Here is a 12,192-nt window from a genome sequence, read left to right as displayed (position 1 = left end):
TCTCAACTTAGATTCAATTTTACCATATTCGAAGACACGTTATTTTGGATTAGATTCAGTATTATTTTGTTAAAGGTACTGTAGTATTTATGTTGAAGGAAGATTTTCTGATAATAAAATCGAATATTTGAGCAAAAGGATTTGCGACTTCAAATTATAAGGCGGACTATACCAACAGATGTGTCTTTTTCTATTTCTATTATTTCTAGTATTATTCGCAACTATCATAAAACATATTTGTGTGTATTGACCTATCCCAGATTGTGATTGCTTACTCCTTTTCTGTGACCTTTTCTGGCGTGTGCCTATTCTATATTTTTCCATTGTTATTCCATAATGTTGGCATAGCTTCCATTGTATCTAGATTCCAGCTCCGTCGTGTCTGTGAATATATTTCTTCTTAGCCAGGACCGGACAACCAGAGACAATATGATTTATTGTCTCTTGTCCATCTCCACATATTCAGCAGTTACTTGTATCAAACATTATCAATCATGTGTTGGTACAACTTTCTTCAACATCTGTTCATCTCCCTTCTCAGAGACTCTCACCTGTACAACTTCCGTTAAGACAGATCAACCGGGGAAGTGTCTTCATATATCACTTATCAGATGGCCCAATCTCTTCTGAAATTCACTGTAAACAACTGTCCTTTCACATCATAAATGTATATGACCGCAGACTTCCTGTGGAATTTATCTACATGCGAACTCTATTCGACTTCATTATCTTGGATCGATTTCTTCTGATAAATTGCACCATCGTGGCGATATGTACCTACAGACTTCATCCACACTGATACACACTTCATTAACTCTAATTTTTCCAAGGCTTATGTCGTTCTAAAGTTTCCTCTTGTATATTAAACGATCTTTTGGTCTCACATTCAACAAAATATCAGTGTACTTAAGATGTTATCCCCTTTCTCCCACATCCTTAACCTTCCACAACCTGGTGTCATCCTTACGCAACCTAAACACCTGACACCAAATCTCCATAAACTAAAAAAGATTCTTTAATGATGGGTACATGTCAACAGTACCATCTTCAACAGCACAAATAAACAATAACTGCACAAATCAAGAAAATGAACTTCTAATTCAACCTCACTAACGTGCACAACAGGCAATTAAAATCTACGAACACGCTACAAATTTTAAGCATTACAATCACTGATGTTTTCTTATTGGAAGTTCTCATACACAGCATAGCAAAAACGTCTCTCCAAAGATTTATTTTCACTTTTAGAGACAGATGACTCTTCATTCTCGAGCAGTTGCTACAAAGCTCACGTGAAGCCTATAATAGAATAGTACCTCCACCTATGGAACATATCTGCAACTGTATAAAAAATACCCAAAAAAAAACATCAGAAATAAAGCCATCTTGTTCATTAGCAAGGACTCTCTATAAATCGGCTCACTGCAAACTCTATTTCTTGAGCGAAATGTCTCCTCATTTTACATCTTCTCCCTTAACTGTCTCCCTTCTGCTATTAGTACCCAGCTACTTGTGTACTATCTTCATGGAATCCTTCTTATCAGTCCCGTTTCTACTCCTCTCGTACTCATTCGGTTTCCCATTTCAGGCCACTCACTAATAACTTTTCGTAGTTCTTCCTTCCTGGACCATCAAATTCCTAGAGTTCCTTGTTGGTCACCTTCTCCGAGCCCTTCATCGTGAAGATCAACCGTATCAGTTTCACCATTGTTTGAGTTGGGGGATCCAATGGCCAAGTATACTTTCTTTCTCTTACACCAAAGAGTAAAATTACTTTAAAATATTTCTTATTCTACGTATATTTAGATATTTGAAAATAAACAATGTCCATGGAACATTACCAGTAAAATATTCTTTAAATACAAACAATTCAGGTCTGCCATAGTTGCTTGAGAAAAAACACAAACAAGGTACTACATAATTTTATAGATGCCATTGAAAATACGTGACAAAGGATGTTTAAAGTCAAATACTTCAAAATACCTGCAGCTTCTCACATTACATACTTACATTTATGCCCTTAATCTTTGGTGCATTTGATTATGTTAGTGTTTAAGTGGTAATCTCTAAAAGCTAACACTTTCAGAGGCAGAAAATGTGACCAATTAATGTAATTTTTTTTCATTCAGTCTATCAGCGATACACTAGAAATATACAAGACTTAATTTAAGCTGTAACTGTTTACCGTTGTTCTCATCTAGATTCCATTGTTTCATTTGAAGTAGTACAGTTTCAAATAGAATTACAGCTAAATCGTAAAATTTGTAGTAAATACTCATTTGAGGATGTTACATAGTAATTCGTTCATATTTCTCTTCATGACTACACATTTAAATACATATATGAATATATGAATACAGAAAATGTAATTAATTTACACTTTATATCTTTCCGTTTCCCATAGCCTGAAATTCGCTATCGTATAACACTTTACTTTTATAATCGTATTACAACGAACGGTTCTTACTTCCTTCTAGTAATATAAATCAATTTCGACAGAACAGTAACGTCAGTTACAGTCAACAGTTTAGTTCCGTGTTAAATATATTTATACATAACATCAAACTAAATGACTATATTATGAAGCATCGTATGAAATCTCTATTATCTCGTGACCCACGTAAAGTTTTGGAAAAATTCTTTCGTTTGTAATATATTGATAATTTCATAGTATGTGTTTACAGAAATAGTGTTTGCAGAAATAGTGTTTGCAGAAATAGTGTTTGCAGAAATAGTGATGTGATTAAACAATTCGTTTCCCAACTGTACATAGTTCGGCTTCTGATCCTGATGCGCCCATTGTGTGTAAAAACTGCGAAAATCTGGTATGTATGTAATGGCATTGTTCATATATAGCAGAAAGCCAACCCTGGCTCAGCAGGATATCTATGATGAAATGCTTTACATCCCTGATCATCACGTCCTAACCAATGGCCTGTCTCAATTTAAACAGGTTTCTTTGCAAAACGTTTAGCTATAACACTTCAGGAGATAGATATACAACTTAGCATCAGAAAAGGCTCTAAATGAAACTAGCATACAAAAAACTTCTATGGGATTTAGACAACTAGACAGATAAATTGATTGGACATCATAGACCGGGTATCAATTTACATGATGAGCGAAAAAGAGAATACTTCATAATACACTGAGAAATACTTTCAGACAAAATCATTTCAAAGAAATTAATGAGGAGCTGAAAATATGCTGACTCACGAGGTCTGATCAATAAGTATCCGGAATGTTGTCATAGTAACAATTTTAAAGCATGCAGAGTGAAGCCGCTTGGTAAAGATTGACTATGAACATCGCAGTGCATGCGCACTAAGTTTTAATGTGCTAGCTCACTTCCACTGTTTATAGAAGTGCTTGGAAGGAAAGTGTGTAGTGTGTGATCGTCGCATTGACCATAACAGAGAAAGTTCTCATGGTGATACTTGCTCAGGGGCCTTTGCAAATTGCAGAACGTGTATTGAGAGGAGTGTATAAACCGCACACAAGTGTACAAGTGGTTCAGACATTTCTAAGATGGCCGAAAAAATGTCGATATTCACAGACATTCTGGGAGACCCGCAACAAGCAAAACTGAGAAAAACATCGCAGATGTGCATGCAGCTGTGAGGGGATATCGTCGAATCACCATCCGTGAGTTATCAGAGGACGTGCAGATTAATAATGGTTCAGTTCATTCTATTATCACTGATAATTCAGGTATGAGACGCGTGTCTGCCAAGTTTGTGCCAAAACTGCTTTCAGCTGACCAAAAAGACACTCGGGTTTCAGTTGCGCAAGATCTCCTGATTGTGTTGAGAACGATCAAAACCTTTTGAAAACTTTGCATAGGCCTCTGGGCAGATATCACCAGGCTTTTGGCATAATTTGATGCAGATTCTCTGCTCAACTTTCTCTGTTATGGTCAATGCAATGATCACACGCTACACACCTTTTTCCAAGCACTGCTGTAAACAGCTGAAGTGAGCTAGAACGATAAAACTTCGTGCGCAGGCACATCAGAGTTCATAGTCAATTTGTGCCAAGCGGCTTTACTTTGCGTGCTTTAACTTCATTACTATGGAAACAGTCCGGATACTTATTGATCAGACCACGTAAAAGCAGAAATATCAAAACTGTTAGTATGCTTAACGGCAAAAGTGACAATTATGGCGCTGCTAATCCCCGAAAATTTATCGAATTTCTCCCTCCTTCGAAGAGTTTATATACTTAAAAAGGTATTTTAGTCTCTGGTTTGTAAAAGCTTGACAGTTAATTTGAAGAAAAAGTAACATTTTTAGATCAACAGTATGCATTGGAGAAATAAGGCCTGAAATTTTGAGGAGGGGGGGGGTAAGTCGATTACATCGACCCCAGTGTGTAATTACATCATGCCCACTACACCAAATGCCTGTGGGCATCATGATGATGATGATGATGATGATGATGATTATGATGATAATTTCTTTATTAACCACAAGGGTTAACTTTAAGAAAAACGTTGTGAACAGTACAGGACAAAACAAAGAATATGTGCGTGTATATGTGTATAGGTGTGCTGTGAGGGTTTTGCGTGTAAACAAGACTAACAAAATTTTAAAATAAACAACGTGTAATCCTCAATCGAGATGAGACGTTCGACGGCTCCTAATGGAAAAACCCCATAAAAATCATGGGTACGCTGACTTTTGGACGCTGGTACCTTGATTTCTTCCCTTTTTTCCACCTACAGACGTATGATCAGGGCAGGCCCGTTCACTGGCACTATTCTTGCCACTTTCATTCACCTTTCAGCAAACTGACTAGAAGACAACACTTCCCTTTCTACCCTTATTTTCCTTTTCAATTGAAACTTGAAGAAATTGATCAGGGATTGAGCAAAGAGAAAAGTGTTTGTCTTCAGCCCCTTCAATCTCGTCCACCATACAACTTCTTTCGCCATGGCCACCAGGCCTTTCCTTCGTGGTTAAAGGAAGGCAGCGGGGCGATCTTCACAATGGATTCAGTTGACAGCCGGCCGGATCCATCCCATACGCGACAGCAGATGTTCGACATAAACCCACAGGTCAGCAATGCTCGAGCACTGGACGCGTGCATGCAGGACCGTCTCGTCGTCCTGCGTGCCTCTCAGATATGATCGGCTGGTGGCACTTCCGTGCCTGTAAAGTTTATCTCGAACAGGCAAAGCTCCCCGGTAACACTGCCAGGCCAGAGATTTTGGGAAATTATCCATCGATCACGGGCAGAAAGTTCTCCGGAAAAGAACGGCTAGCTGGTCTTCTTCGACGCCCAAGGTCTCCCCAAGAACGTCGTCGCACTTTCCCTCACAAATCCGCTATAAAAGGCTAAAGTGGACATTCCACCTATCGCAGTGTCCGATTAGCTGAGGGCAGTTAGCGCTTGAAGACATTCCACTTTCCAAATGCTCCCTCTCGGTCTCTGTTTTACCCAGGACTGCAACTCCGTTAAAGAAACTAGCTGCGGGCATACGTGTCTGGCGATCGGTGACCACACTTGTTCACCGTCAAGGAAGCACTTGAGATGTCGTAGACTCAGCGCATGTCTTCGCTTCAACAACTACGGCATGCCCAGGCCACCACGCAGCGGATGCTGACAGCGGATAGACCGCCTGACACAAGAAGCGGAAGAGTATACGCTCCAACATAATCAGACGGTGGGCGGGACAAGACACAGCGGTCAAGCGATAGTATATGATGGACACTACTATAGGCACAAGGCCTGAAATTTTGGTGGGGGGGGGGGACTAGTTGAGTACATTTACCCCAGTGTTCAACTGGAACTTATTTTATTGAAACCAAAACGCAAAGTCGATTCTCGGCGGAATTTTAACTTAAAACATAAAGACGGACGAAATGTCGCTACGCACATTGTCCAGCGTGCTAACGATTCTACCGGCTCGCTGCCTTACAATGGAGGAGAAGAAGAAGAAGAAGAAGAAGAAGAAGAAGAAGAAGAAGAAGAAGAAGAAGAAGAAGAAGAAGAAACAAAAACACCCACTCAAAAATGGGAAAAGTGAAGGTAATTCACACACAAATTGACAGTAGGACAAGGTATGAAGTAAATGATTTGGATCTTTTTTAAAACGGGGGCCACATTTTTCATTAACGAAACACTTTGAAACTTGGAACACTGGTAGAATGTGTCATATAAAACATCTTTTTCTCTTAGTCTTTTTTTAAAAAAAAGAAATCCATAAGTTATTCCATGTTAAAATTGTCGTATTTCTGTAATTTCAACCAATCACTGACGTCCATTCAGCCGATATACATTAAGTGCCGACTACATAAACAAACGATTCTGAAACAATTAACCCTAACCCTAACCCTAACCCTAGGGTTAGGGTTAGGGTTAGGGTTAGGGTTAAAGCAAATTTAAAATGAAAAAAGAAAATAAAACGAAGGTATGGAGATTAAATACGCTTTACATCGCTTAATCAGCCAAAGGAGTAAATGTAAACAACTGAATACTTGTCAGTGATTGGTTGAAATTATCGAAATCAGACAATTTTTTACATGAAATAAATTCGAATACAAAAATATTTTTCTGTTCTATAACACAAAATAGATAAGTATACGAAGTTTGAAAGTCTTTCGGTACCAAAAACACTACGTAAAACATTAATGAAAAATGTGGCCCCCGTTTTAAAATAGATCCGAATGATTTATATATCAAACTGATATATAAAAATATAAAATGCATTAGCCAACAGCCAAGATTAAGGATGGTTGTAATATAGAAAGTGAAGAAAAAGAAAATAATAAAAAAACTCCACACAAGCCGTATAGATGCTGACTTTCAACAGATGCAACTTGTATTGTAATAAGAACTACGTGGCTGTAGGTTGACGAAATATTATTTTTAATTTATAGGATGCTACTTTTAAGAAATATGTATACAACAGTTTTACGTGTCTATGTGTTTATTTCATCTAACTGACATCAGGTAAATATTATTCATATAAATTATATATGTGTGTGCATGTGTGTGTGTGTGTGTGTGTGTGTGTGTGTGTGTGTGTGTGTGTGTGTGTGTGTGTGTGTAAACCTAGGCAGCAGATATGCAAACGATAAATTTATCTAATTCTCTATAGATTGATGGACGGTGAACAGACTTAACCACTTTCAACCCTTACTAGGATCTCATCATAGGTAAGTACCAGAGAGACAGAAAGTTAGATAGACACACAGATAGATAGATAGATAGATAGATAGATAGATAGATAGTAATACTTGCAGGAGTGGCTGTGTGGCAAGTAGCGTTGCTTACCGAGAAGACGTGTTTTTTGTCGCTCCTGTTGTCACGTCGCTGAATGCCAGCGTCGTGAATTTTTGACGTACAAGTACAGGTAAGACTTTTGTGTTTCTTGGATTTAGTGGGGGTTTGTTGCTCGTGTTTATTAATATTTATGTCGAACAAGAAATCTCCACTGAATTCCACGCATTTGTCTGCCTGTGGTTGTGCTTAATGTCTCACTTAGCGGTGAGAAGAGTGTTTTGGAGGTATCACTCCTCCCAAAACTGTGAACTTAGTTTGTAAAAGTTTGTTGTCCTCAAGTCATGATTTGAAAACTACAGATAAATATTGTGAACTTTATTTAAAAAAGAAAAGGAATTTATTGTTTTCAAACCAATTTTTTTTTTTTTTTATATTGCCCACAAGGGGCTAAACAAAGACAGACAAAGAGATTAAGTCCATTACATCGACCCCAGTGCGTAACTGGTACTTAATTTATCGACCCCAAAAGGATGAAAGGCAGAGTCGACCTCGGCGGAATTTGAACTCAGAACGTAACGGCAGACGAAATACCGCTAAGGATTTCGCCCGGCGTGCTAACGTTTCTGCCAGCTCACCGCGTTTTTCAAACCAAATTTTGAAAGCTAATAAATTTGAAGAAAAGTCTTCCACTTGCTTTGAACTACACCACGTGGAACTACGCAAAGGATTTAATTTTTACCAGCAAAGTGACGACTGCAGCGGTGCCGGGATCAAATCGGGCCGGAGTACCGTTGTGGCCTGAAAATTTGTTATTCTGCCTGGAACTTTATATTTTATTTATTCTTTCTGAACTGTTGAATTTCCTTTCTCTTTCTTTTATGAACTGTTTTTAGTACGAACTGTTAATTTTAATTCTTTAGTTGTTTTTTTTTGTTTTTTTCTTTTAACTGTTTTCTCTTTTTGCCTGTGTTTTTAAATTTTTAGTTGTTTATTCTTATGTGGACATTTTTCGCATTGCAGAGAATATAAAGAAAACTAAAGCCACTGCTGTGGAGTGGGAGATTATCCCACCCAAGAAGTGATTAAATGATTTCAGGGAAAGAACGGTGGTGTTGCGGACCTACTCTAGGTTACTCGACACCATTACGGTCTTTCCCAATATTGAAATTGAAAAATAGTTAGCAGAATATCTGCCAGTTTATTAAGTTTATGGCAAGGGGTGTAAAATACGTGACGGTTTGGTTGCTATTTGACACCCCTGAGGTGGCTCGCAAGTTTGCGAGCCAGCCCTTAGAAGGGCAAAAAATTCTGTTTCTTCCCACATACTGTGGAAAGAAATTAACTAGAGCTTGGGTTTGTGGGCTGCCACCCGGCATAGAAGCTGACTGGATAGAAGATACTATCCGACGGGGTCTGGGTGGCAGCGGAGCCAAGCTCCTAAACGTAAAAATATTACCGACAGCTGATTGGGTTGGGTCAAAAACGGTTTTGACCCTGTGGACCCAATCAGCTAGAGATCTGGTTCTCCCAGATTTTTTAAGGATGGACAGGCAGAGATATCCAGTCATAGTCGAGGGATGCCCCCCGAAATGTTACCTGTGTCTGGAGCCTGGTCATATTAAGAAAGACTGCCCCCAGGACCAGAGTAAGGTCCTGGAATAATTAATAAATGTTGTTCCCCCCGCTCTCCCAGTGGAGGGAGAGACGAAGAAAGACGAGGAGGTTTCCACTTCCTCGAAGAAAGGGAATAAAAGAAAAAAGGTGGGCAACAATGGTTGCTCACCGAAAGTTGCGGGGAGGAGCAGGACCTCCTGGCTAAGGTGGAAGTGCGTCCTATTCCAGTGCCCCCCCCCCACCCAGAAAAAGAAGAAAAAGAAGAAAAAGAAGAACGGGACACGGCCGGAGCCCGGTAGTGCACCGCCGGCGTGTCCCGAAGCTTCGTTGGTGGGAATTGTGCCACGAACGGAGGAAGGCCTGTCGGTGGAAATTGTGCCGCCGACAGTAGAAACTGAGGCCTCGACCTATGAGGAGGAGGAATTTGTGGTCCTCTTCCACAAGGGAGGGTCCGTTGAGAATTTTGTAAAAATATTTGCCAGGAAGGATCGGACGAGAGTGATCCTCACCTGTACCAAAGACCCTAGCTGGCCTCCGCAGGTGACTGCGGAGGTCGTGTGGGAGACAGACTTGTGCAGGGTGATGAATTCCTTCCCTAAAGACGCTTTCCGCTTTTTGCTAAAGTTGCCCGATGAAGAACCAGCGAGGTGCTTAAGTGAAGCACGGAGTCTGGTCGGGCGGTAAAATGTAAGAGGACGAGTGCCTCATATTGAAAGGGCTTGTGGCCCATAAAAAGAAAAGGGTAAGAGGCAAGTGCCTCATTTCAAAGACAGTTGAAATTGAAACTGTAAAGTAAGAGGTTTATAGCCTCAAATTGTAAATTTATGTGTAAATTTATAAAACAACATTGATTTAGAGAAGCAGAGTTCGGCGGGCGGCTCCTGTCTTCTTCCATTAATACCATATTAATCACCATTCATCTCATCTCATTAATGTTTTTTGTCCAGCCCGTAGCTACTCTCTGTGTACTGCCTTTATGGCAAATTGAAATGAAATAAAGCAGCTTGCTTACTTCGGCGCATGCGCCGTTAGGGGGCACGTTGCTTCCAGAGAGAGAAGACGCGAGCTTTGGCTCTGTGAATAATAAAAAAAAGAACAAAAAGGCAGTCGTCAAGGTAGGCGGTTTTTTTTTTTTTTTTTTTTTTTGTCCTTCGAGCTGGGTGGGAATTTATCGTGTGTTTTCTTTTTTTCAGTACATTTCTGCCTTGCTCTGGGGCAATTTTGTCTGCTTTTGGCAACTTTTAATTGTTACCTGCCTTAGCGAGCAAAGATATTGTATTTCTCGTTCGTCGTAATTGGTGGGCGTGTTCGAGTCGCCATAACGGCGGACTGAGAATTTTTTTGAAAAAATTTTTGAGTAAAATTCTGTGTGACGTTTTTTCGCCAAATAACTTGTACATTCTGGTGGGCGTATTTCACCAGAAAAAGTTATACCCTGTGGGGTTTACCGAACTGGAGTACAATCGAGAAGAACCCTGATTATTGGATTTACCTGGTTGGAGTATTATGCAGAGCCAAGGATTCCCTGTCTGTTCTATTTGCGTGCATTGTTTTCTTTTTTTATTTTTCCCTTCTCCTATTTTTTCTTTCTTTCTAAATTTCGGTTCCTTCTTTTTTTTCTAATTATTTTAATTTCAGTTTTTTTTCCTTCAATTTTATTTTCTTTTTCTTCTATTTTTATTCGGTTTTAATTTTTGGTGGACTTTTTGTGTGAACTGGGATCTTTTTTAAAACGGGGGCCACATTTTTCATTAATGTTTTACGTAGTGTTTTTGGTACCGAAAGACTTTCAAACTTCGTATACTTATCTATTTTGTGTTATACAACAGAAAAATATTTTTTGTATTCGAATTTATTTCATGTAAAAAAATGTCTTATTTCGATAATTTCAACCAATCACTGACAAGTATTCAGTTGTTTACATTTACTCCTTTGGCTGATTAAGCCATAGCTTCGTTTTATTTGCTTTTTTCTTTTTAAATTTGCTGTTTTACCCTAACCCTAACCCTATCACCGATAGAATTGTTTCAGAATCGTTTGTTTATGTAGTCGGCACTTAATGTATATCGGCTGAATGGACGTCAGTGATTGGTTGAAATTACAGAAATACGACAACTTTAGCATGGAATAACTTAGGGATTTCTTTTTTTTTAAGAAGACTAAGAGAAAAATATGTTTTATATGACACATTCTACCAGTGTTCCAAGTTTCAAAGTGTTTCGTTAATGAAAAATGTGGCCCCCGTTTTAAAAAAGATCCGTGAACTGTTTTTGAACTGCTTTTTTTTTGACATGGCAGAGAAGGAACTTAAAAAGAAGAACCCTGTCTTGGAGTGGGAAATTATCCCACCCAAGCGGTGGTTAAAAGATATGGAGGAGAGGACGGTAGTGGTTAGAAGTTACTCTAAAATTCTTGATGCCATCACCGTCTTCCCAAAACTAACTATAGAAAAAGAACTGAAAGACTATTTGTCCTCTGTGAAATACATATCCCGCTGTGTCAAGCATGCAACGGTATGGTTGCTGTTTGACACCCCGGAGGAGGCTCGCAGTTTTGGGAGCCAGCCCTTAGAGGGCAATGAAATTCTATTCCTCCCGTCGTACTACAGGAGGAAATTAATAAGAGCCTGAGTATCTGGCTTACCCCCAGGCATCAAGGCGGGTTGGATTGAAGATACCTTCCGACAGGGTCTGGGGGATAGCGGGACCAGGCTCTTAAATGTAAGGGTATCGCCGGCCGTTGATTGAGTAGGGTCAAAAGTGATTTTGACCATGTGGACCACATCGGCTGCAACAGATCTCGTTTCTCCAGATTTTTTTTAAATGGATGTCTGCAGGTATCTGGTGATACTTTTGGGACGCTTCCCCGCCCCCTAGTGTCACTCGTTCCTGGAGCCAGGTCACATCAAAAAGAACTTCCCCCAGGACTATGGTAAGGTCTTGGAACAGTTACTGGAAGCCACATCCCCTACCCGGGCGAGGTGGATGTGGTTGAGGAGGCCTCAGCCTCCTCAACTCAAAAAGGATTAAAAAGGAAGAAAGCGGGCAACAATGGTTGCCCGCCGAAGGACCCTAAGGCAACGGGAAGTGGGGCAGAGACTCCGGACAAAGCAGAAGAGCTCCACTCTCCCGAAGTCTACATGTCCCGAAGGTGAGAGTCGACCTCGGCGGAATTTGAACTCAGAACGTAACGGCAGACGAAATACCGCTTAGCATTTCGTCCAGCGTGCTAACGTTTCTGCCAGCTAACCGCCTTTATGCTTGTAGCAGTTCTATTTATCCTATTTGTTCTACCAAAACTATCATCTAATGAATACAGAATTTACTGTCCAAGCGTGAAACATCTAGAAAC

At 39.8% G+C, this 12,192-nt stretch overlaps 1 long non-coding RNA gene across 1 annotated transcript in view; it reads left to right on the top strand.

Moving 5' to 3' along the window:
- Positions 1 to 8,443: 8,443 nt before the first annotated feature.
- LOC149134967 (uncharacterized) overlaps positions 8,444 to 12,192 on the top strand; it is an 81,108-nt gene continuing 77,359 nt past the window's right edge. Inside the window, exon 1 of the long non-coding RNA XR_016242109.1 lies at positions 8,444 to 9,956. This is a non-coding gene — a long non-coding RNA (uncharacterized LOC149134967). The remainder of the gene's footprint in view (positions 9,957 to 12,192) is intronic.

This window comes from Octopus bimaculoides, chromosome 6 (assembly GCF_046866305.1).
Source record: "Octopus bimaculoides isolate indiv1 chromosome 6, ASM4686630v1, whole genome shotgun sequence".
Classification (NCBI taxonomy): domain Eukaryota; kingdom Metazoa; phylum Mollusca; class Cephalopoda; order Octopoda; family Octopodidae; genus Octopus; species Octopus bimaculoides.
This window is presented reverse-complemented; position numbering and strand designations above follow the sequence as displayed.